Here is a 26,065-nt window from a genome sequence, read left to right as displayed (position 1 = left end):
AATCCACAGTCGCGCTTCGGCCCTGGAAGCTCCCCTTCTCTTCTGAGTGGAGGTTTGGGCGACGCCACGTGTCGCTGCTGTGAGATCGATGTGAGTTACGAGAAGTTCCTAGAGTGGGTGAGGCTAGCGGTTGTTCCCCACATTCGGGATGCGATGGCTCAGTTTGTTGTCTTTTCACTTTTCTCCTTGCTTAAAACCAACTAGTTACAGCACCTTTTTAATCTGGAGGTTTGTCATTATGAAGAACATTTTCTCAACTGAAATAGCTCTAATTTAATAAAAATCCTTGGTGGTAACATGTTGTTTCGCTTATACTTGCAGGGTGAGGGAGCATGAACAGCCTTGAACACGCCCCTGGGCATATTTAGCCATTCGCTTTTCATTAGAAGAAAGAAGACCGCCATCCGCTTGAGAGTGAGTCAAGATTTCTGTGTGACTTTTTATCCTAAAAATTTCAGACATGTGGAAGAGTTAAAAGAACGTGCAGTGAGTGCCTGTGTATCCATCGCCTACACTGAGCGCTTGTTAGCATTTTGCCACGTAGTGTGTGCGTGTGCGTGTGTGTGCACGTACCTGTGTGTGCATGTGCGCCTGTGTGTGCGCGAGTGCGTGTGTGTGCGTACGTGTGCGTGCATGTGCACCTGTGTGCGCGTGTGCACCTGTGTGTGCACCTGTGTGTGCGAGTGTGTATGCATGCACCTGTGTGTGCGAGTGTGCCTGTGTGCGTGCATGCGTGTGTGTGCGAGTGCACCTGTGTGCGTGCATGTGTGTGCATGTGCACCTGTGTGTGCACCTGTGTGTGTGCGCGTGTGCCTGCATGTGTGCACGTACCTGTGTGCGTGTGTACCTGTGTGTGCGCGCGAGTGTGTGTGTGCGTACTTGTGTGTGTGCGTGCGTGTATGTGTGCATGTGCACCTGTGTGTGCACTTGTGTGTGCGAGCACCTGCATGTGTGCGCGTACCTGTGTGTGCACGTACCTGTGTGTGTGCGAGTGTGCGTGTGTGTGCCTGTGTGCATGCATGCATGTGTGTGCGAGTGCACCTGTGTGTGTGTGTGTGTTTGAGGGCTTGTACATTTTCCTGCTGAGGCGTGGATAGTAAAAGTAAGTTGCAGGCATCGTGACATTTTATCCTAAACTCTTCAGGATGTAACTCCTAAAAATACGGGTGTTTTCCCCTGAGAGGCATTTTAGAACATTCATAAACTTTGTGATGTAGAATCATTTAATTAAAAGCAGTTGTAATTTCCTATTAAGAAGAGTAATTTTGGATTTATGAGCGGATGTAAATCAAGTCAGGATTTCAGAATCTTTAAGCAGTGATTTATTTAGTGGACAGATAGGCAGCATGACTTTGTTCAGTATGAGGACCGTTTGCCCATAAAGGATTGGGATTTGCACCTGCCCGTGTGTCCTGCATGAGAGGACCACCGTGTTTTCGTCATTCTGCGTGCTCTGCCCGTCTGCGCCCCTGGGGCTGGGGTCCCCTGGCAGGATTCACAAGTAGACTGGTCTCTGCTTGAATGGGATCGAAGGTCTTCACTGAGTTTTTAACCTGAACTCCCAAGAGAATGTGCCAGGCATACGCGGTCAAGTTGAGGTTACTGTATTAAAACATTCAAGACATTCACAGTGATTCCCAGCGCCATGATTTGACTACTCGAATTGAAACTTCCCATGAAATCTACAGATGTGTTCAGCTGTGATGAGAGTTGCTGATGGTGACACATCACGACCAGTCATGCAGTCACTTGCTACCGCTCAGTGGTTCAGCGCGGGGATCGTGCGCCATCCCACGGGCCGCTCTCCGCTGCGAGTGGATGGGGTCTCCCTCATCAGGCCCTGGGAATCCAGGCATTTCTTCCTAGAAGTTCAGGAGCTACAGCTGCCCGTTTAGAGCATTATTTGAGAAGAAGCCTCTATGTAAGTGAGCCCCAGAGGGCAGAGGAGGCTTCTTAGATTCTTGTGTCTTATTTAGAACATAGTGAGATTTCTTTGAAAGACACCAGCATTCCAGAAGAGCGTGACGGGAGTTGTAGGTCCAGTTTGGTTTTCTACTTTGTGGCCTCTGGTTAGGCATGGAAAAGTTGAGGAGGGGGACAGATTGGGGCTCCCCTTGAGGCAAAAAGGCTTTGACAGATGGAGAAGAGAAAGGTGTCTGGGGCCGTGTGTGGGGGCGTCCGTTTGCTCTCTGGCCGAGGGGTAGTGTTTCTCCGTTGAACTGGGCTACGCGTACAGAAAGTGCGGTCTTGTTAAGTAGACAGCTCAGTATAAAGTCACAGACCGAGCGCTCCCCTGTGACCAGCACCCGGATCAAGAAGCAGAGTGTTTCCACCACGGCCTCATGCCCCCTTCTGGACACCAGACAGCACCTCGCTCCTGGGTAGCTGCTCCCTGGGCTTCTAAGAGCATAATTGCATTTTGCCTGTTCTGTGTGTGCATGTGTGACGTATGACGCGGGTTGTACTGTTTTGTGTCTGGCTTTTCTCAGTCAGCAGTGTGGTAGGTTATCCTGTACTGTTGCACAGTGATGGAGTGTCCTTCTCACTGCTACGGAGCGTTGCATTCTGTGAGAATAAACCAGTTTCTTCTCTTAGATGCAGGTAGTCTTGGTGGGGGGTTCCCCCAGTAGAAATGAGGATTACGCAGGGTCTTATCCTCGTGGCTACGGTAGAGGCAGTCCTGGGTGTTCAGTTTCTGCTGCCCTGTGACGTGCTGGGGACAGGCAGAAGGCGGAGACACGGCTGGGAGAAGTGTGTGTGGTTTCTCAGTGATTCCTGCTGCTCTTCCTGGGACACGGCACGTCGCACCTCGTTCCCCTCCGGCACGTGTTTTCTCACCCTCTTCTCTGCCATGGGTACTCTTTCTGCACTCCTCAGGGGGGACCGTGCAGAACAGATCAAACCACAGGCCACCGGTGAATATTTAAAGTTCATTAGTTGCTGGTATTCGACGTTCAGCTGGGAAGGTGAGGGGCTTGCTCTGGACCACCTGTGGGTAGGGGTGGGCTCACAGGTGTGGGCGTGGGCCACATCCTGGAAACCAGTTGTGCCGCGGAGTTGATCGTGTAGACACAGAAGAGGCTCGTGTGGGCCGGGCCTGTACTGGGACTGGAGTCGGGGGCTTGCTCAGTAAGGGGGGATGGGCACTGTGGAGGACAAGTACATATGCACTGCCCAGTTTCTGACCCAATAAAATGTGTCTGGCTGAATTCGGCAAGCCTACTGACTTCGACCCTTCAGGGAATAGAATGTTCGTTTTCCCTGTGGGATTTGCATGTGTTAATGGCTAAATTTGTTTTTTGTAAATAAAGTTTTATTTAAACGCAGTCATGTTCATTTGTTGATGGTTCGTCTGTGACTGCTTTTGTGCTGCAGAATCGAGCAGTTGTGAAGAGACCAGGGTCGCTAGCTCCAGGAGTGATCGTATGGCCCGCAAGACCCGACATGTTTACCACCGGGTGCTTTGCAAAACGTTTGCCGACTCCTGCTGCACTTCGTAAAAGCGAGGGGATAGTAGTGATAACCGCAGTGGTCTGGAAATCGTCTGAGCCTGTTCATTTTAATGTGAATGCCTTTATTTGTCCAGCGAATATTTCCTGAGAAGCTACTGCGTGTCAGGGATAAGATGGTGGTAGTCGCGTAGGCTCGCGCCCTCGTGGAACTTACAAGGGGCTCCGTGACCTTCGAGCTCACTCCAGGGTTGTGCTGTCTGTGCATCAGAGCAGAAGCATAACATGGGAATGCATGAGCACAGACTCAGCTGTAAATGAGTGTATGTGCGTTATGTTTCTTAATTTTATAAATTTGGTAAGCACTTTCCATAATGTAACGGTTACGTCAGCTGTAAGGCAAATGTACTACGACCTGGATAGCCATGGCCGTGTGTCTCAGTGTGTCTCAGGGTCCTGACTGCTTCCACGTGGTGACCGCAGACTGTGGAAGGCAGCGCATCTGGACTGGGCCGTGAGCTTTGACATGATCTTCAGAGCAAGCCAAGCAGACCTCCCCTCTCAGGCTACACACGTAACATAAAACTCAACCGGAAGAACGGCATACGAGGTAATAAAGTTTGGAATGTGGTGTAACAAGTTCATCTATCTCTGGTGGCACGCTTATCTGTTTGCTCACGTAAGGCTGTAAAAGTTTGTTTTTTCTTAATAGGAGATCATGACAGGTGAAACTGTTTTTAACGTTGTTTTAAGCCCACTGGCATTTTCATGTGTGCTCGTAGATGGTGTATGGGTGTGAGGCACTGCCCTGTCGTCACCCCAGACTGTCCTCCGACACACAGACAGGAAACGCCCTCGACTCCTCTCCGCAGACCCTCATGAGCCGTCGCGGCTGCGCTGCCTTGTTCCAGCCCGAGACGTCCTTTAGGAAGGTGGAGGGAGGTTGAGCATCTGGATTGTAGTTACAGCTGGTCAGCTGCGTGTGATGATGTGAAGGTGGGAGAGGGCATGAAGTCCTGGCACTGTGTGCTCCTTGCCTTAGGAGCCATCTGACATCGGGTGGGACGCTCCTGGCCACCTTCTGGGGCAGCGATGTGGGTGACGGTGCTTTCCCCTGAAATCGGAGCCTGTCGGGAGGGCTGCCTGCGGGAACCACAGAGACGAGCGTCAGCTGGTGCGGGGAACAGTTCACGAACGGGGACCAAACTCTGCACGGTTTTGTTTTGTTGCCATAATCAATAAAGTTAAGGTGTAGCTCTTTGTAGGACAAAATGCTGTGTATCCATTCAGACTTTATGTTTTTGTGTTTAAAATGTTTTTACAGATTCAATCCTAGTCTTCATTTTTGTAATTTTTTTATAGTGGTGCAGAATTAGGGAAAAATGAAAAATGAGAATTGAGAAGACCGACTGTTGTTTTCCTCACGAAACTGGAAACCGTAAGCTTAACTGCTGTGGCTAAAAAGAAAGTTTTCTGAAACAAATTTGATGAGAGGCCAAATTACCTCATCTGTGGTGTTAGAAAAACTGGATCTTCTGTCCTTCTAATGGGAGCTCTTTGGCCCAGAACTCCAGCCTCAGGGGCCTTTAATTGGTCAAGGCCAGCTCATTAAGCTTGACTTCCTCAGTCGCTGGTTTTGCGTCTGGAGGGGGTCAGTGCTAACGTGCACACGAGGATCACGTGGTAGGAGCCAGTTGTGGTTTAGAACGAGTCTCAGGATGACTCTCTCGGTTGCAAGTAGACCCAAGCCGAAGTGGCTGTCGGTGAAAGCGTTGTTGACTCAGGCAGCAGCTGACAGCCGTTCTTGGGCTGCAGACGGGGCCCCCAGCAGCTTCAGGTCCACACTGTTGCAGGGATCCTCTGGGACGCTAGTGCTGGGCCCTCACTGGGACCGGGCCAAGCGCCTGTCCTGACTGGGTCGTATACTTCGTGCCGAGAGCCCAAGGTCAGCGCGTGTTGAGCTGAGGATGAAGCCCTGAGTCAGGGCAGTGCAGGATGCTTCCCTCCAGAAATCGGGCTGGTTTCCCGCAGGGTCAGTGGGTGCTGCGATGATGATGATGATGATCATAATGATAGTAATAAATGCACCTTTTTATGTTTGCAAAGCATTTTTGGGTGTGTTCTCTTGTGTGGCCTGAGAAGAGCATCAGGAAGGTGGGATAGAGAAGTGATTAAGAACCCAGATGCCGGGGCCAGGTTGCATGGGTTCAGTTATTAGCAACAGACGATTTTAGACACATTCCTTATCCTCTTTGTGTGCCCCAGTCTCCTCAGCTGTGCCGTGGAGATGAAGGTATACCCGTGAGGGCTCTGGGAGGGGCTGAGTTGATGGCTATGTGCTGGGTACTTACAACAGTGCCTGATAAGATGTGTGCGGCCGGGAGGTGACTTGGCCCTGCAGCGTGGGGTGAGGACATGGCTTCCGTTGGAGAGAGGCTTGGGCCACCCCAGAATGCTGCCTCACCAGTTTCTTCATTAAGAATATCGTCCCACAGCGTTGAGAAGAATGTCTTATGGAGAAATTATTCAGATTGACCTCCTGAAGGAGGCTTGCCCTGGGGGGGGTCAGACCTTAGTATGACCCAGACGTCTGAGGAGGGTCATGCTGCTTTCTGAGGACAAAGACAATGATTTCTTTGTGCTTACTGTGGATTCAGGACACTGGAAAGTTAGAGTATCACTGCGGGTAATCTGTAATATGCTCCAACTGTGCAGCTGTCCATGCAAGGGAAGACACGGTGGGGACCGCAATTTGGGGACTCCCTGCAGGGCTTTTGGAGAAACACGGTGCTGCTCGAAATTTCCAAAGCTGGCTTCGCGGCCAGACTCATGTGCTTGGCCCCGTAGCGGCCTTGGCCTGCGCTCCCCTGCTGCTCGCCGCCTGGCGTGTGGGAGGTGCTCAGATACTTCGTGAATGAACAAATGTGTCTGAACTGTGCCTTTGTCTTCAGTTCGGGTTTCTTTTGACGAGAAGTTGTTTACCATGTGGATGTCTTCAGGAATTCAAGCTCTGAGCCCTCGGTGACCTCCTGTGTCTGAACACGCTGTGTTCTGTTGTCTCTTTAGAAGAAGGCGGTGCTGTTTTGAGTGTTGATTCCAACACCTGGTTTTACAATGACGTTTATATTCCAGAGAACAACCCCGTTGAGAGAATAAAGGGATTAGCTACTAATTCTGTAGAAACGACCCTCAGTTTGCCAAATGCTTGTGGGAATCATAAGAGGTTCTGAGATTTAATCCTACTTACTTTGTTCGGTTCCTTAGGAGCTTTTTGCCATGCTAAGTTGTCTGGGATTGAATATTAGTAGTTTCTTCACTGTCTTAACGTGACCCCTTTTTATAGGTGGGAAATCACGGTGGGCCCTGTTTCGGAATATCAGCAACAGGAAGTGCTTGTGGCGATTGTCCTCCTTAGTATTCTCCACGATGCCCTGCCCTTATCCTGCCGATGACCACACTGCGGCCGAGCCTGCGCGTGGCCGAGTGGCCACAGGCTTGCTTGTACGGCTCACACACACTGTACTGTCCGTTGGTGGGGGTTGGCCCATCCTGGGGTGCTCCAGCTGCCTGGGGGATGGAGTCCTCCTGAGCACTTTCAAAGTGTGCCCTGTCGGGGTCCATAACCTCCCCAGCCTCCTCCCTGTGCTCTTCTTTTCTTTGTCTAGGATCTTAGAACCTTTGAAGCAGAACAGTGATTCTTCAAGTTGGTTCCCGGAACAGCGGCCTCAGCGTCACTTGGTCATGTGTCAGGGGTAGACATTCTTTTTTTTCCTCCCCCCCAAAGATTTAATTTATTTATTTGAGAGAGAGAGAGAGACAGAGCATGAGTGGGGTGGAGGGGCAGAGGGAGGGGGAGAAGCAGACTCCCCACTGAGCAGGGAGCCCCAGGCAGGGCTCCATCCTGGGACTCCAAGGTCATGACCTGAGCGGAAGGCAGACTCTTAACCGACTGAGCCACCCAGGTGCCCAGGTGTAGACATTCTTCAGTCCTAGGCAAACCTACTGGAAGGGGCCCTGTGGGGCGAGGTCTGGCGATCCCTGTTTTAAGGAGCCTTCCGGGTGATGCTGCTTCTGGTTTAATTGAACCAAACATAGAACATGAAAGCTACCATCTTGACCATTTTTGAGCATACAGTTCAGTTATGTTAAGTTGATTCTCTTTGTCGTGAAACAGATCCCCAGAAGGCTTCATCTTGCAAAGCTGAAACTGTACCCATCCACCCTCCTCCCCCTCCCCCTGATGACACCATTGTACTTTCTGCTTCAGCGAATTCGACTACTCCGGATGCCTCACGTAAATGCAGCACCAGGCGATTCTTAGGCACCCTCAAGTTTGAGAACCGCTGAGGTCCAAAATCTGACTGACTCATCCCCCTCTAGACCCTCACCCACGTCATTCACGGCAGCCAAACCATAAACCGTGAACACACCTGGGCGTGCGTGCTTTCTGCCCCCGCCTCTGCCACCTCGTCCCTCCATGTCGCTTGGTCAAGTTCCTTGACTCCCTTCACCTGTACAAAGGGGGTAGCCTGACTTGCAGAGTTTGGAAAAAGGGATTAGACGCATGAGGAGGTATTCTGTAAGTCTGCAGGTGGTACGAGGTTGATGGACTAAGTGCACACGAGACCGCTCCTCTGTGTTTGGGTTAGTGTTTGTTTTTACTGAAGCTGTACACGCTTGATTCGTAAGGGGGTTAGGGAGTCCCACAGCGCCTCGTGTCCCCTTTATGCCGATGCCCTCCCCCGCCCCCGCTCTTGTTTGCTGTTTATTTATCTTCTACCACGTGAGCAGGAGTCGCGGATGCGCTCATGGTCATCGCCCGTGTCCACGGTCAGCCGTGGTCCCGGGGCAGATGCTCCTCCTCCGAGAGGTCGGCAGGTCCGTCGTCGCCTCACGCCAGGCCACTGCACCTGCGTCATCCCCTCACTTCCTCTCATCCCGCGGGCGCTTTATCATTTCTCACCGTCACCAGAAGTCTGGGTGCAGTGCAGCGAGGTATTGTGAGAGAGAGAGAGAGAGAGAGAGAGAGACACCACACGCCCTTACTTTTCATTACAGTCTATTGCTATGATTGTTCCATTTTAGTAGGAGTTCTTGTTGTTAATCTCTCACTGTGCCTGATTTAGAAATTACACCTTATCCTAGGTGTGTGTGTGTAGGAGAACACATGAGGTGTCTCGGGTTCCGTGCTGTCTGAGCTTTCAGGCACCTGCTGGGGTCTTGGCACCCATCCCCCACAGGTGAGGCGAGGCTACTGTGTAGTCTACGTGGCTTACTTGAACTTTCCTGCACATAGATTTTGTTTTTCTTGGATTTAATCATTGTCTTGTGTTTTTAAATTAAAAAAAAACATTTTTTTTTTCTAATTTTAGAGAGGGAGAGAGAGAGAGAGCAAGAAAGAGAGCAGTGGGAGGGGCGGAGGGAGAGGGAGAGAGAGTCTCAGGCAGACTTCCTGCTGAGCACAGAGCCCAACTCGGGGCTCAGTCTCACAGCCTCTGAGGTTATGACTTGAGCTGAAACCAAGAGCTGGACGCTCAACCGCCGGAGCCACCCAGGCGCCCAAGTAATTGTCTTGTTTTAACAAATGTCTGTACTGATCACTAATTTGGCCTTCCATGTGAATCTCCCCCCAGTATCTGAAGATGTGAGGTATTTTATCAGTTTTATCTTGTGGACGGAGTCTGTGCTGGAGGCTCGTGTCCGGTGCGGCCCAGACAGCTGCCCTTCAGGGCTGCTGGACACCGCGGCCGGACACGGGCTCTTCGTTGAGCACCGCTCTGGGGTTTCTTTGATCCTCCTCCTGGACCGGCTTCTCTGTTTCCCTCACTTTGTGTTCTCTCCTTTCTTGGTTTACTCCCTTGTTGTGGTGGACCAGGTCTTCTGGAACCTTCCTAACAAATTACACGGCAGGCAGGACTTTGGAGTCGTTTTGTGACTGAGCGTGTCACATTCGTATTTAGTTGATGGTCTGGCCGGCTGTAGAATTCCTGCTTGGATGTCTGCGAACCTCAGAGCAGGGAGGGCTTCTGGTGCAGATGGAGAGAAGCCTCAGGCCTTCTGATGCCCAGCCCCTTGTTGGGCCGACTTTTCCTTTTCTCTTGGACTCTTAGTTCTTCTCTTTATCTTCAGGGTTCTGAAATTTTGTGGTGACATTCCTTAGTGGGGAGGGTCTCTTTTCATTTATTGTGCTCAGATCCACATGGGCATCTTCAGGCTGGAAACTCATGTCCTTCGGTTTTGGAAATTTTCTCGAAGTCAGTATTGATCTCCCCTCCATCTTCTCTGGTCTTTCCCTCTGACGTTCCCGTCATTGCGGGCTCACCTGTCCTGTGGCTTCCTTAGCTTTGCTGCCATTTTCTCGTGGAATAGTTTCTCCACTTCACTATCTCATCTTCTGTTAACGGTTTCATGTTTTATTTTCTGACAGCTCTGTTTTTCCTGGTGGCAGTTCTCTGGATGCTTCTGTTTTGTAGAATCTTGTGAATTCAGGACAGACGGAGCATTTTCTCTTAGTTCTCTGAGGGGTGAATCCTGTGGTTTTTCCTTCTTTTTGAAGTCTCCCCCCCTCCCCCCGCATTATTTAATTTCTGTTATGTTGCTTTCTTTCCCCTCCCGTTTCTGGCTTTTGTGTTAGATACTTGGTCTGTGTGCCTGGTGATCCTCAAATGTCTGCTCGTGCCGGAGAGTGAGGCTTCACAAACGGGAGGATTTGGGCATCTGCGTCCGCCACGTCTGTTTCCAGCACCTGCCTTCCAGCTCTCAACAGTCTGAACTTTTTTTTTTTTTTAATTTTTTTTTTAAAAGATTTTATTTATTTATTTGACAGAGATAGAGACAGCCAGCGAGAGAGGGAGCACAAGCAGGGGGAGTGGGAGAGGAAGAAGCAGGCTCATAGCGGAGGAGCCTGATATGGGGCTCGATCCCATAATGCTGGGATCACGCCCTGAGCCGAAGGCAGACGCTTAACCGCTATGCCACCCAGGCGCCCCTCAACAGTCTGAACTTTTAACCTCTCCTGTTGTCTCTGTCCCTGTGGCTTTCTGCTTAAAAAGCACGAATTGTTCTTGTTTGGGGGTTTTAGGAGGCAGGCGGACTAACTCTGTGCGTTCACGTCACTGCCTTTGACAGGAGGTTAGCGTGGACATGTCGCCGAACTGCGGGGCAGGGCTGGCAGCGTGGGAGTTCGCCCAGCAGCCCGCGGCCGCGAGCCTTCACCGGCCTTCTCTTACTGGTAAGGCGTGTCGTGTGTTTCGATGGTCTCAGCCGAGACCCCGGCTTTCCCGGTAGCTCTGCAGTACCTGCCTCCTCTCCTTAGTGAAAGGCTTTCGTCTCAGATGTAAAATACCAGTGAATTTATAAGTAAGTAGGCTTCGAGACAAAAGATAAGAATCCTTAAAAAAAAAAAAAAAAGGTCTTTATTGATGTTTCTAAAAGGAATTTTCTGAGCGTAAGCACATAATAATCCTTAGATTAAAATGCAGCTGACACATTAAGCCTTCTTACATGGAAAGTGGAATAACAGGCTTTAATGCCATTTGTCCTTGACTACCCACAAAGGGCACTCCCGCGGGCCAGACAGACCAGACAGAAATACGGCCTGGAGAGGGAGGCTGTTTGTGATTGTGACCCCTTGTAAGTGCTTCAACAAGAAGCCCTCACATTCAGATCGTTGGAGGGTCCGTCAAAAACTCTGGTAAAAAAGGAAACTTATTCTGAGAAGATCTCTGGCGAAATTAAGCAGTTTTGAAGAGAGCAGTGTGGTTCTTTTAATAGAGGCCACTGACCTTGGATTATTTCACGATGTGGCCATTGTGGGGACACGTGCGGCTGCTTTGTGTCCTCCCTGCGTGTTGGACGTGTCCTCTGTGGAGCACCCCCCCCAGCCGTGAATGCCACCTAGTGATAACCCTACGGTTGCTTCCGGCCCTGGTGGTGGAGATAATGGCCTTAGGGGACCTGCGGCTCGTCCCTGCTGACTTCACCCCCTGGAGACCAACGCACGGAAGGCCTCCCCGCCTCCTTGCTGACCGCAGTGGAAGCTTGCCGAGACACTCACTTCTCCTCTTCAGGAAGGGCTGCGTGCAAAACCCAGACGCTGCTTTCTGCTTAAAAGCATTGCCTTTCGATTGCTCCGTAAACCTTGGAGGAAGTCAGATTCAGAGATTTCCGAAGCTTAGAGAGTCTCTTTCTTGTTATTAAAGCCGCCAACCATTTCAGGGTCCTTTTCATTTTTGTCTTGAGGTGGACCTAAAACGAATGGGAAGCCCAGTCCTGCAGAGATGCCTGCTTGTTTGCTGAGTTTTTAAAAACAGCAACTATGAACACATTGTGGAGTCTTGCAGGTTACGAAGGGACCCTTTCCGTGAAACCAGCACGCGCTCTCTTCCTCCGTGTCCTTCTGTGTCTCCCTCGTGCCTCCCCGGGCCGTCTCCTTGTGTCCTCACGTGGCTGGGAGTGAGGGAGCTCTTGGAGCTGTGTCTGTGACTCGGGCAGGGACCGGAGCTTGTGGGGCCGAGGGCACCCCGCACACGACGAAGGTGAGCTGGCCAGCGCGCAGGCGGTGTCCTGGGTTCTGTCATCCTCACTGACGATCAGAGCCCGCCAGCAAAGCTCTGGCCCAAGTCCGAGCCCAGTACTCCTCACTAACCGCCAGCTTCGCTGAAGCAGCCCTCAGGCTTCCGAAAGACTTTTGTCAAATTCTGAGGGTCAGCAAAGGAAAATAAACCTTTTCTTTTTAAATTAAGTTAAATTTAATTTTTTTTATTAAAAGCAGATCTGCAACTCTTCTTTGCAGGAAACTCGGTTTCGGGTGTTGGCCAGAGCGAGCTTGCTCCCGGGGTGTGAGGCCCTGGCTCTGCGTGGTGTTTGTCGGTGGCTAGGGAAGAGTGCGGGAGGAACGGGACATTTACAGCTTCCAAGTGATTTCAATTATGTGGCCACAGGGCAACCATCATGCAGAATGCCGCTCTGTGGCCGTGATGTTGCACTTGGTGCATGTACGGATTACGGTTTGTGTTGCACAGAGAGGGACTGGGAGGAGCGTGTCACACACGTGTGCTGCAGTGTAGCGAGGGATGCCAGGAACGGTGATGTGGGGACAGGCAGAGTGCGCTTCTGAGCTAGATGATTCTGTGATGCGGAACCTGTCTGAGACAGACCGCAGCTTTGTCGTTTGTGATTTCAGATTGTTATGAATAGGCCCCCTCATCGGGTTGGGAATTTTCACCACTTCGTTTCTTCCCTGTGGAAAAAAATTGCTGTTCAGACAGAGCATGAATGAAATATTCTGTCCATTGTGGGACACCCCCTGCTCTCAGAGGGGGAGGAGAAGAAAGGGGGGCATTTATGGAATTCAGTGATTCTGCTTAAAGGCCTGTGTTCCTCCAGCTGCAGCTGTGGTGGCCGCTGGAAGGAGAGAGGGGACGGGGGAGGCTGAGGGGCTCTGAGATCAGGGTCCTTGGTGAGGGGTTTCAGAGGTTGCTGGCTTCTCCTGCAAGACCCTGGTATCCGGTGCCTTTTGTGGAGGCCACGGTTGTAACCGAGGCCGCGTGTAATTGAGAGATTCGCTGCTGAATCCATAACGGGGGCGAACTGGCCACGTTTCTGTTCAAAGAGGTGGGGTCTTACCTGCGGAGTGAGCTGCTTCTTGTGGGGCGTCCCTCGGGTCAGAAGCTGGGGCCCAGTGAGAGTGCTGGCTGGTTGGTGGGGTTACCAGCTCCCACTCGGCCTCCGGGGGTCCCGCGGTCCCTAACGTGGGAAGTATGATGGCCCTGAGGTGGTAGTCTAGTGGACGGTGGTGCTCAGCCAGGAGCGGAATGGGGCTGGGCCCCTCGGGGCCAGACAGCCCTGGGAAGATCAGAAGTGTGTGTTTTTTGAGATGAATGGTTATACTCCTTTGCCGTATTTTTCATTTGGTTTCCTGTAGAATATAGAAAAGCCCTTCAGAAGGCACTGGAAGTGTTTTTGCCCATGCGTGGGCCATTGCTTTCCAGGTCGAGTGTGGGCCCTGGAGCCCAAGCGTGGCGCTCGGGGTGCTCACGGGGGAGGGGCTCTCAGGAAAGCTTTCTGGAAGGTTCTGTGTTAACGTTCCAGGCTCTGGGCTACATTCTGCGTCAGCGATGGAGGCAGGTCCTGTGGTTTATAACCACGCACACCAAGAGAGAAGAACGAGGAGGGATAGGACAAGAGCTTATACAGAACTAGTGGAGAAGAGCAGAACAAAAAGGGTCTCTTTCCAACTGGCAGACATCTACAACTTGTTTATATTTCATTTAAAAAATTAACAAATAAATGGGCATTCTCTGCAGTACTGTTTACTACTAATTTTGGCAAGGTCACAGTCTTGGTTTTAGCAATGGAGCCTGTTCTGTAAATGTATGTGTGTGTGTGTGTATTTTTTCTTTCCAAAAACCCAGTAGGCAGAGCAGGTGACTGTCCTGCTCTGGTTCAAGGTCCCTCCTGTCACCTGTTGTTCACCCCCCCCCGGTTTAGACCTTCGTCATACTACCCAAAACCCTTGAATCTGGTGAATTCTGTGATTTTATGGGCAGGGAGTTGTGCATTTTGTCCTTTTTTTTTTTCCTGCTAAGTCAGAGTATTGGGGGTACAGTGGTGGAAAGGGTCCCCCCGAAGGGGGCTACCCAGACTTGGATTCCTCCATTATTTGGGAAACCCTGTGTAATGCAGTATCCTAGGATCCTTGCTTATGAATCTAATCCCATGGTCGAAGTTTCAGGAATTGCTTTGTTTTGACTAGAGGAAGGGATGTGAGCTTGGAAGAGGTGGCCTTCACCCATGATCCTGGATATCCACAACACGATGTGGTCAGCTGGCTGGGGGACGCCTAGCACACTTCTGTTTCTAGTTGAAGAGATAACTCCACGGTCAGAGCATCTACAAAATGCACGGCAGTGGTAGTTTCTCTCTAATTTTCCTGTGTGGCTTTGTTGTTGGACCCTTCTTTGGTGCGTGGTGTTTAAGAGCCCTAGACGGATCTGGGAATAAATTCCAGCTTCTTGGCTGTGACTGTGGAGAAGTTACTTCACCGTATAAAGCCTGGTTTTCTCATCTGTAAATTGGGGATGTTGTTTGCTTCAGGGTTATTTAGAGATTAAATGAGATTTTATACATATATATGTATAGCATGTGTGTATGTATGTGGGTTGTATGTCTTTGTTAATAGGTAGATTTTTATATCTCTGCTCTGTGCACGTATGTACACGTGTGTGCTCAGTACGGTACCTGACACATGGTAGGAGCCGAATATGCTTTGGATGTACCATACTGTTGTATACTGTTTGCTACAGTGACACCCCAGCACTAAGAGGTACTGGGCTTGTTCAGTGCCCTCCATGTACAACCCTCCCAGACCCAACATTGCTTGCTGTAGAGAAATGGAGACAATGCTGGGCTTGTTTGAGTTGCGTCCAGGTTCTCATTTGCTTCTCTTAGTTCTTTTTCTTCTGCCTCTTAAGTCTTTGTCTTTTCCTCATATTCAGTGCATTCTCTTAAAGTCTCAGCTGTTGAAATGGACATGGCGTTTCTCTAGGGCAGGGCATGCGGGCTGCCTGGGCTCTGGCAGAATGGCCTCATCCACAGGTCTTTCTTGACCTTTTTATGTTTGTAGGTTTACTGTTCTCTCCACAGACACTGAGGGTGGAGGATTTGTCACGAAACAAACTGCATTTATGAGGCGGACATTCATTTTTCCACTTTTCTCAGTAATTTGATCAAAACCTGGGTCAGAAAGAGATGACTGATGTGTGTGCAGTTGGACTGGATGAATTCCTGCCAGAGGCGAAGCTGGTTTTGGCAGTGAGCTTGTCCAGAAGCGTTGTGGGCAGAGCAGTTCCTTTTAGCACTTTTCTGAGAAGTGGCCGAGACCGGAGGGGCCCCCAGGATGCTGTTGTTAGGACCCTACCTGGGAACACTGGGCACAGAGCAGTTAGCACACTCACTGAGTCTTTATCTCAACTTATTTTAAAAAGATTTATTTATTTATTTTAGAGAGAGAGAGCGCGCGCACGCACATGAGCGGGGGAAGCGGCAGAGGGACAAGCAGACTCCGTGCTGAGTGCAGAGCCCGACGCGGGGCTCAATCCCAGGACCCCGAGATCACGGCCTGAGCCAAATTCAAAAGTTAGATGCTCAACTGACTGAGCCACCCAGGTGCCCTGATTTTCACTTTTAAAAAGAATTTCTAGTGTAATGCAGTGGCATGAGCTCTACTTACAAGGGCCCAGATTATGCTGAGTTTTTTCTGGCTTTTTAAAAATAATAAGTTCAGAATAGTTGAAGTCCAAAGGAATGCCCATTTCCTTCAAGTCATTAACGCTGTAGGATTTACCTGAGGCTCGATAACAGGATGGACGTGATTTTCTATGACCAAACTCCAGCTCTTAACCAGCTGTGCTGTTGAGGGCCTGAGACTCCGCGATGCTACTTGAGAGACGGTTACTACAGGTGAGGAAGGCTGGTTCAAGTAGTAAGGACTCTGAAGACAGTACCTCCCATTGCTCCTGAGCTTCCTTCTGGGAAGGAGAGGCCAGGGAGTCTCAAAGAGTTTCCCACAGTTTTCCTGGCATCTTCTCACAGTTTGCAAGGCTTGGCTAGTGTAAGACTATTTTAAGAAATAGAGCCCTGTGTTCCTACGTCAGCAGAAAACCCTGAGAGCGAGCCACGCAGAAGGTCACCGCTGTTGCTGCCGTGGTGGTGCCCTGGGTGTGGGGCGCCATGAGGCCTGGCCACCAGGCTGCTTTGTGGGGGTCCGGCATCCTACGAGGGGCCAGGAGACCCCGGGAGGGCCAGCTGTCGGCCAGGGTGCCTCACAGTGGCTCAGTCAGCCCTGACCCCGGACCCACTCGACTCCAGAGCCCCCACTGTTACCACCATGTTTTGTTGCTCCCAGCTGGAAAAGAGCCTGCTGTTTACTCCAGAACCTCTGCCCTTTCTGCTGTCCTCTGCCCCCATTTCCCGGCATCCTTACTGTTCATCTCTCCCCCAAACATACAGACTTCCCATTCATGTCACTGCTGTGTCTGCAGGTGTCCCAGGCAGCACCTGCTTGTCCTGGACACAGAGACTCCGCCTCAGTGCACCCAAGAGTCTATACTCACATAGGCGAGGGGGAAGCCAGGACTGCAGGTGGAGGACTGTGTGTCGGTGTTTTCTCAGTAAAGGTGAGGAAGCAGTGGCCGGGGGTTATGAATGAGATGGATGTGGTGGGGTGTAAAGGGAGGGGCAGCAGCTCGGGGCCCTGGGGTGTAGACGGCACGGGGTCCTGTGGCTCCTCTGGCTTGCAGATACTGGTATCGTGTCTTTGGTATGTTTGCTCCTTTGCTCATTCCTTCCTTCATTCGAACATTCACCAAGAGTAACTGAGCAGCATTATTTTCAAGCTCTTTTTGGGGCCATGTAAGAACAAAAAGTGTGAGGAATTTTATCTGCTTCCTTTTAATGGGAGGAAAAGGACATTTGGAGGAAATAGAAATATGTATATATCGCTGTTTAAAAATATTGCTCTTACGGTACCAGGTGCTCTTTGCTCATGAAATGAAGATGTTTGCTATGTTCCAGGAATGTGATGGTCAAGGCAAAAGCGTTTGAACAATCTTGTTCCCGAGTGAACAAGTCTCACGTCCCTGGCCCCCTCCCCATGCCTGACAGGTGCGTGCCAGCATGAAGAGGGTGGGGAGGCATAACGCCATTTCATGATTTCCTGAAGGCAAACATTTAAGTACACAATGTAACGATGAACTAAGAGATACTGTAGTTTAGACATTGACTATTTCTGGAAAGTCTAAGATTCAGGGAATGTTTGAAGTGGGAAAGGATGTCTTCCCGCGTTTCCTCCCTCTGGAAAAAGGAAACTTGGGAGCATTTGAAATAAGTGTGTGTGTGTGTCTGTTTTTTAAAGCCCACTTTGTGGTATATCTGAAGCAGAAATCCCAGTCGAGTGTCTCGGGGGGCCAGGCAGGCGACAAATCGGCAAAGTAGGTTGGATATTAAGGAATGGCAGAGCCTGGGCCCTGTGACCCATTGGAAAGCTGCGCGTCCCTTACCTGGGAGCAGATGTTGCTGGAACGCGCCCCACGTCACTATGTGGTGGCCCACGTGGGGGCTGGGCAGCCAGATCTTCCAACCCTAATAGAAATCCAGAGTTTTAAGGAACTGACTGGAAGCGTTAACACCAGCGGCCTGCAGGCCGAACAGAACCTGTGTGTGATTCGCTTCTGGTTAGTAGGCCGTGCCTCTGAGCCTTTGGGTTTTTGTGCTACTCGAGTATATTGTGTAGAACCCAGAATACTCACAAAATGATCACTTAGAAATAAAATTTTCAAGCCTGAATTACAAATGGGTCAGTTGGATTCGAACTGTACTCTTTCCGTTTGTTATGACTTGAAGCTATAAACTCAGAGCAGAGTGCCTCGCACACAGTGGACCTTTAGTAAAGGTTTGTTAAACTGCCGTGAACGCAGAGGAGTCTAATAATCCGCGGTCCTCTGGTTTCCAAGAATCGGAGAGAGGTTTCGAGAACAGAAGTTGTTGACAGAGTAGCACAAAGACAGTCGATCTGTTTTCTGGTTGTAGTTTCCTCCTCTGGGTCGGGCAAACAGAGGAAGCGTGTTTTCAGAAACGAGGGCGTGGTTGTAAAGGCCGGGGTAAGAGAAGAAAGACGGGCAAACGTGTGGAATACAAATTCTGCAGTGTGAATCTTCGCTAAGTCTCATTTTCGGAGCTATCACTTCTCTGGTTTAGCTGCTTTTGATGTTTTATTTTTGTGCTCCTCTTATACTTCCGAAAGCCAGAGGTTGTCAAAGTCTTCCAGCCTTGGTCCATGTGGCCTTGGTTGCAAATAAGAGCTTGAGCAGAAAAAGCATTTGTCGGAAGAATATCCGGCAGTTACGGAAGGAGGCTGGGTGGTCAGAACCCGAGCAGGGACTGTACCACCAGAGGAGGGAGCCACCACAGTGCTGTGGACGCTCCAGTGAGGATGTGCCTGCTGGCGCCAGCCAGGCCCGCTGGACAGTCCTCTCCGTGCTGCTCGGTGGCCGCCTTCTCTGTCCCTGTCCCTTTGTGTCACTTGCTGCAGATTCGGAGTCCTGGGTGGGAGCATCTGATGGTGCCAGCCTCAGGGACGTGCGCACACACGGCATGCCGCCGGCGGGGGGTCGTGGGGTCATGGGGTCGTGGGGATGTCCCGGCTTCCTCTCAGCTCCGTGATGGGTGGGCGCCCATCCCAGCCGTGCTCACCCCAACAAGGAGACAAGGCGCTGGATGCCGAGGCAGCTTAACTTCTGCATGCCTCCCAGAGGAAGAGGAGGAAGGCAGCCAGCGAAGCCAGCTCGGGGCTTAGGAGGCAGATGCCATGCCGTTTCCAGCACGTGGCACCTTGTGGCAGAATGAAGGGTTCACGAAGTGACTTGCTTGGTGGATGGTAGAGCTGGGGCGTTAATCTGCTTATGCCTGACTCCCAAACCCATGCCCTGAACTGCTGCTTACCTAGGTGTATCTTTGAAGTGACAGCTGGCAGCGGGGACGAGGCCTTTCTCAATCTCCAGCCCGATGTGTGCGGCCTGTGGCTCGCAAGCAGATGTGGCAGAAAGCCATGCTGCCTGCAGCAGGTGACACGGTCGTCGGCTTTGCCCAGTGTCTGCGTGGACGGCGTGGGACTCGTGGTTTTGTGCAAGCATCTTCTTAGGGCACAGTTTTTAGAGACTGGCTGTTGTTTTTGTGTGTTCTCCAGATACCTCCTGTGTGTCTTCTCGTGCCAGACGCTGTGCTAAGCCCAGGGGTACTGAGTGGGACAATTTCTGCCCTTCAGGGCTCGTTGGGAGAGAAGAGAAGGGTAGGGCAACAGTATGTAAGCGCCTTGCTTGTTTACTGGAAAGCTGGCAAAAAGAAAACCGTAAAGGGTTAACACCGTTGAAAGTCCATTGAAGGAGGAAGGTAGCTGCACTAACCCTTCCCCTGCCCCCCATGAGCAAGGTGCCAGGGGACGGGCACGCCCCAAGAGTGCCAGCAGAGCTCTGGGCTTGCCGTGAAGCCCTGTTTAGCGTTTAGAAAAATGGTGCACTTCCGTTAAAGTACAGAGAACAGAAATTCACCATCACCAGGTAAATCTAGGTGTCCACCTCCCAGGTTAAGATGTAGACTTTCCCCAGCCTTCTAGGGGCACACGTGCCCTTCCAACCCTGCCGCTCTCCCTTCCCCCCAGAAGTGAGCACAGCCCTGACTTACACACTGCTCACTTCCTGGTGGACTGTATTTTCTGTTTCACACAGTGCTGCATTGTTTCTCCCTGTGTGGGTCTCTAACCACCTGAACCCAGCGTTCTAGCGCACTGTCTCAGGCTGTCATAAGCGCTCAGGTTCATGCTCAAGTGGTAAGAGCAGGAGTGTGTGTGGGTGCAAGGGTCTTGTGTTGTGCACTTTGATGTCTGGTTGGATCACAGGTTCTCGCACGTGGCCTGAGGCCTAGAGTCTCACACGGCCCTGGGTGGAGCTTGCATGTCTTTCGGGCCAGTGTCTTGGCCTCCCTTGGTCCCCTTGCTGGCAGGTCCGGCGTCAGGGCTGCTGTGAGAGCCCTGGGAGCCGTCCTCGGTGCCGCCGGTGGCACTTGGAGGAAGACTGTCAGTGCCTTCATCCCAAAGCATACGTGAGTGTAATCAGAACCCCTGCGTCCCCGGATCCTGGGAACCGTAACCCCGAGCAGTGTGGGACAGATTGCGTAGGAAACCAGATCCATAAAAAGAGCCTCTTATACAAGATGATTTAAGTTGGTTTTCAGTGCCTCGGTGTTTTATAGATGTCTGTTTGGTAGAACCTTGCTCTCGCTGAATGAGCAGTCACTGCCGTGGCTACGGGCTGCCTGGCTTGGGGATGGAAGGCCTTCCTCAGGGGCTGTGTGGAGGCATGCCGGAGAATGATGGAGAATGAGGGTTCAGACGCAGCGATGGCCAGGGTCCTCCACCTGCCCTGTGGGCTTGTCGCCCTGATGCCCGGAGAGGTGGGGGATGTAGCTGCTTTGGTTTCCTGGGGATGGGAAGAGCTGGAGCTCCCCTAACACTGCACTGCAGTGACTGGATCAGAGCAGGGAGGTCTGCTTTGAGGGTGGAGTGCTGGGAATCAAGGGCAGATGCACAAGGAAGGGGGCAGAGAAGACGCCCCTGTTCCTAGGCAGAATGGAGACATCCTCTAGGCTGTGATTTTGCTCTTGCAGCCTCTGCAAGAGGCTCAGATTGTAGCTCATCCTTTCTGTGAAATGTTCGGAGCCCAGATGAAGACAGGCTCTCCAGGGGCTCCCTGCAGGCTCTCCTTCCCTGTTTGGTCTGGGAGTGGAGCAGAAGGTAAACTTCCCGGGATCTTCGGTGGGGAGAGCTCCATCCGCTATTACTGAGCCTTGAAACTGGCTGTGGGCATATTTCCAGTCTCAGTTGTTCCAAAAGCAAAACCTTTCTGTCTTGCATCCATCCACCTTTCAATGTAGCGAATAACTTAGCTCTTCCCACACCAACCGAGAGTGGAATAGTCAGGAGCATTTGAAATACCGAATGTATTTTTAGCTCGCTTTAGGGTGACCTTTTATTAAAGTCAGTGTTTTTGGTGGCTGCTTTAAATCTTTCAGTGTTTGACGATTAAGGCTTTGTTATTTGTGAAGAGTGTTGAGCAACTACAAAAACCTGGCATGAATGTGACCAACTGAGCACAGCTCATTCCTAGAATCTGGGAACCGTGGACGGTGAGGCTGGAAGGAATCCCAGAAGCCCTCTGCTCCTGCAGCAGCGTGCGGGGAACCCACATGGCCTGTACTGTATTCTCACTCTGCCATTTGAGGCCAGATGCATGACTTCGTGCCTCGGCTTTCTCAGCTGTGAGGCGAAGGTGGTGATATCTACCGCACAGCGTTGTGGGATTGTCATGAGCCGGTGTGTGCAGAATGCCTGACGGGTGCCCAGTGCGCAGGAAACACAGGCCATAGCACATAGCCTGGAAAAACAGACCTGGAGAAATTCTGATTTGCCTAAGGTCATATAACTAGTCCAGGGCTCAGAAAGCCGGTCTTTCAACTCCTCATTTTATTTTATCCCTATCTACTGCACTGGTTAACTGGTTCTTGGACTGTGGATTTAAAACTTTTCGCCCGCCCAGTGTGAGCACTAAAATTACGGACCTCTGCTTCACCTCAGTGCTGAGAGACTCTTCTTGAATAACAAGGCAAATAACAGGGGTGCCTGGGTGGCACAGCGGTTAAGCATCTGCCTTCGGCTCAGGGCGTGATCCCGGCGTTATGGGATCGAGCCCCACATCAGGCTCCTCTGCTATGAGCCTGCTTCTTTCTCTCCCGCTCCCCCTGCTTGTGTTCCCTCTCTTGCTGGCTGTCTCTATCTCTGTCAAATAAATAAATAAAATCTTAAAAAAAAAACAAACAAGGCAAATAACAAGACGAGAAGAGAAGGAAATGCACTGAAATGATCGCATGGTGTTAAGGGAGTGGGATCGCTCGGTCAAAGGGAATGACGCTCTTCGGGTCATTGCTGTCGGCTCTCTTGCCGGAAGAACTGGGTTGCCAGGAACGTGGGCAGGGGGTGTCTCTCACTCCACTGATCGGACTTAAACTTGGTGTTGGTAACCATCCCTCCTTGCTTTCCTCAGTGCCTGGCATGAGGACCTGGCAGTTGTGTTGCCAGAGTCAGAGAAAACACAAAACAACATATGCACACACGTGTACCTGCCTCTGTATGAATCGGGGTGCACATCACAGCTCAGAGGAAGGACTGAAGGTCCCACTACGAAGCCATGTTCCTGCTTGGGCTCTTCTCCCCGCTTTCTTTCCTTTCTTCTGCTTCAACACCTTTGCTTGTTTACAGAAGAGTTGTCAGAAGCTTCTTCCTGTTTACATAGTTGACTTGATGTTTCTTATAGTTTTACACAGGAGAGACTGGATTTTGATTTTAGGCACTTGGAAGTGGTGGGACATACACAGTATGTAGTCTAGCTCCCGCGTGTCTAGGAAACACCTGCTCCGGGAGGTGCTCTCTGCCCAGAGCTCACCACGCGAGGAGCCTGATTCTTCCCTGCGGGTGAGACCATTTCCTGCGCTCTTCGGGCAGGCTCAGCGTGGTGAGAAGACCCGCTAAAGTCCGACGATTGTAGACTGTGGGTATGGGGCAGCAGGTGACTCTCAGACAGTCCTGTATGATGTTGGAGAGGTTGCTTACCTTCTTTGGGTTCAGTATCCTTACCAGTAAAGTGGGCTTGTTTCTAGTACAGGCTCCTAGATCTCCCATATTCAGGGGGAGGCTGGGGTGGCTCTGTTCACTCTTTTTTATTTTATTTTATTTTATTTTTTTTAAAGATTTTATTTATTTATGTGATAGAGAGACAGCCAGTGAGAGAGGGAACACAGCAGGGGAGTGGGAGAGGAAGAAGCAGGCTCCCAGCGGAGGAGCTCGACGTGGGACTCGATCCCAGAACGCCGGGATCACGCCCTGAGCCGAAGGCAGACGCTTAACGACTGCGCTACCCAGGCGCCCCTGGCTCTGTTCACTCTTTCTCCCTTTCTCCTCCCCTCCGAAGCAGCCTGCATATCGGGTGGGTGGCCACCTCCGTGGGTGGGATTGCAGGTGTGGCTGCGCACAGACGGTGAGTGACTGTAAGGGAGCGGGAGTGGCGGCTCTGGGGGTGCCTCTGGCTGCGGGCCAGGGGTACGGTTGGTGGTCTGGATACCGACGTTGCTTCAAGAGGCAAAGGCAAGTTGAAGTAAAGGATTATGTATGGCAAGTGAAACAAGGTTTAGGGTCTTTCTCGTCCAACCGTAGAGTTTCAGTGACAGGTGTTGGATGTGTGATGTTTGTCCCGCGGTGTGTCCTGGCCTCTTTCCGGTCAGAATTCCCGTTTCCGGGTGCTGTCCGAATGGATCAGTGTGGGACAGTCCTTGATGGTTTTCATGCCGGTACGTACTTACACTGAAGTGGGGGAATATTCTTAGGTCCAAAGCCTTAAAATTTCACTTTCTTGAGCACTGACAGAGTCCAGCTCTCCATTAACCAGCAGAAGACGCCAGAGGCTGTTTTTCATCACGGCGTTTGGCTCATTCCACGTTGCTTCTCTGGGATAGTTCAGGTAGGAAGTGTCAGCAGCCTGGAAGAATGTGGTTATTTTGTGTGGAGTCGATGGGGAAGATTCCAGCCCGAGAATTAGATTTAGCACATGGGGAAAGCTTATGTGGTGCCTTTTAATACAATGTCCTTCATATAAGCAGATAAACAGTAATAACAACGATGATGTTGGGAGTTCACTGAACCTTCAGCACGTAGAAATCGCCAGTTGTAGCCTCAAGTCATCGGGTCCAATTGAAGAAGCACAGGGGCAGGACAGTCTGGCCTCTGCTAGTGTGGGTCCAGAGCCAGCGTCCGTGGTCGTCTCTGGCTGCACCACTCAGTAGCTGTATGACGAGTAGCGTGATTTCTCTGTGCCTCAGTTTCCTCATTTGTAGGGTGGGAGGAAGTGAGGGTAGTACCTGTGTCTCTGTGTGGCTGTGAGGATTGTGTAAGGAAGGGTAAGCGGATTGGCTAAGCCACCAGCTTCCACGCTCTCCCTCCATCCGTCTGCCCGTGTTAGTCTGCCCCTATCTGTCTGTCCGCGTCAGTCTGTCTGCGCTTGGAAGCAGGTCCCCATGGCTTCTCTGCTGAGCAGAGGCCCTGATTTCTGTTGTTGGTACAGTGAGTGGCCTTGGAGGATTAAGATCGCGTCTCTGGAGCAGCAGGCAGGCTTGCTTACTGCTTGTTAGAAAACATTTGGGCTCCCTAAGCTCATAGAAACTCATTGCCTTTTTTAACAGTGAGATTATTTTTCTGGTTGCCTTCATTTGGTTTTGCTGTTGAAGTGTTTTTTTTCTCCCCCTGGTTTGGGTTTTAGATCAGGGTGTGATTTCTATGACATTTACATCTTTTCTTTGCATTTCTTCTGTTTTTCCTCTTAAAAAATTCCTCTTTTTACTAAAAATTTTTACATTTCAAACATATCTAGCAAAAGCTAATTCATTTACTTTATCTTAAAATACTTCCAACATTCTTGTTACTCTTTACCTCATTATTATGAATATCTACAAACATGTTTAATGGGAAATACTAAGTTTGGTACTATTTACAGAGAACTAATTATACGGAATATTCAAACCCTGGAAAATGCTTCTGAACATTATCTGGTGGTATTTGGATGATGTTAACATTTGGGTCTTATAGCAAGATTAACAGCACTACACAGAGTAAGGATTCGTATTAAGCATGCTATGTATAGTTTATTAGTATTAACTTTATTTGCAAGAGGGACTCAGCATTAGCAGCAGACAGGACTCTGAACACACTCTTAGCACACTGGTATCAGCTGCCAGCAAGTCTGAGTGATTGGATCGGGTGGCTTCTCTTCTCCGAGTTCCTGGTCCATTTCACCAAAATGGCAGCCTTCACCTTCACCTCTGCACGCCAGCATTTCCTACTCTTGCTTTGCACTTGATGTTGGGTGGATTCTATGTTGATTGCTAAGCAAGGAGGAGAATTACAATCCTTTCCCCCTATTTCTTGACTGATTTTTTTCTTGGGATACTGAAGATCTGTAAATTTCCCAAGAAGTTCTGGGAAGGAGTTAGTGCATGCACATGCTGTCCCCATGTCACTCCCAACAAGCGTCCTGTGTGTCTGCCCTCTCTGGTTGCACCAGTGAGAGTGCCCCTCTGCTCCCTGTGCGGGGCCACTCTGGGCCCTGGCTGTTCTCAGACACATAGGCACGTGCTCCTGGGAGGACTTGTCCTCCCCATCTAGAAGGCTCTGCCCCTGCCACATTTGTCCCCTCCCCTCCCTGAGAACACACTCACATGTCGCCTTGGGAGTGAGACCTTGGCTGACCTCTCAGGTAGAATAGCTAAGCCCCAAGCACTCCCTGTTCCCCATCCTGCTTGCTTTCTCCCCATGGCGTGGATCACTTCTCCCACACCACTCTGGGGTGGTCTTGAGGGCGGGGGCTTGGTGGTGAACGGTGCCTGTGTCTACGTAGCAAGGCCTCTGCAAGTATTTGTGGAATGAGTAACTGAGATTACTCGGGCAGTTTTGTGGGGAGCAGGTGGGAGAGGGGAAAGACTGGTGACTGAGAATGAGTCAAGAGGTGATTGCCAGGGTCTCTCTGAGATTTACTGAGAACCTGAGCAGGGCAGCTAGGGTGGACAGACTGCTGATGGATCTTCTTTAAGAATAGAAGGAAGGGAAGAGGGAAGCAATCTGGAATATTCCAGCTCTAGCTTGACAAGAGGTAGATGGTCTTCCTGTTTAGCTGAGATAATTTCTTGTATAAAGCAATTACATTAATAGCATAAAAGAACAACTTACCTCTGCAATTTGTGTTTATCTGAAATGCAGTTTCTCAGAGCGTCCAGGTAGCCCTTGCTGAAATGCTGTTTTTAATTTGAGGTCAAGTTTCCTAAAATGTTTCAAAAGTTAGCCTCAGGGAGGCTTTGGCCTCCAGGGAGTTTATATCTTTAGATAGAGATCTTTCTATGTCTGGGAGCTAAACTGGGGTTTCTGAAGGTCTGAGTACTTAATTAGCTTCTCAGTACCTTGACTC

The 26,065-nt window shown here is 50.6% G+C and overlaps 1 protein-coding gene across 8 annotated transcripts in view; it reads left to right on the top strand.

Moving 5' to 3' along the window:
* Positions 1 to 26,065, top strand: part of SGMS1 (sphingomyelin synthase 1) — a 278,240-nt gene that overhangs the window by 29,393 nt on the left and 222,782 nt on the right. For 6 of the 8 annotated variants that reach the window (XM_040624676.1, XM_040624677.1, XM_040624679.1 and 3 more), the window contains one exon: positions 322 to 414. The exons of the other annotated variants lie outside the window; for them this stretch is intronic. The gene's annotated coding sequence lies outside the window, so the exon portion shown is untranslated. The remainder of the gene's footprint in view (positions 1 to 321; positions 415 to 26,065) is intronic. 8 annotated transcript variants of the gene reach the window in all.

The sequence above is a fragment of the Ursus maritimus genome, unplaced genomic scaffold, assembly GCF_017311325.1.
Source record: "Ursus maritimus isolate PB19 unplaced genomic scaffold, ASM1731132v1 scaffold_7, whole genome shotgun sequence".
NCBI lineage: Eukaryota > Metazoa > Chordata > Mammalia > Carnivora > Ursidae > Ursus > Ursus maritimus.
The sequence above is the reverse complement of the archived record's forward strand: the minus strand, read 5'-3'. Positions and strand labels throughout refer to the sequence as shown.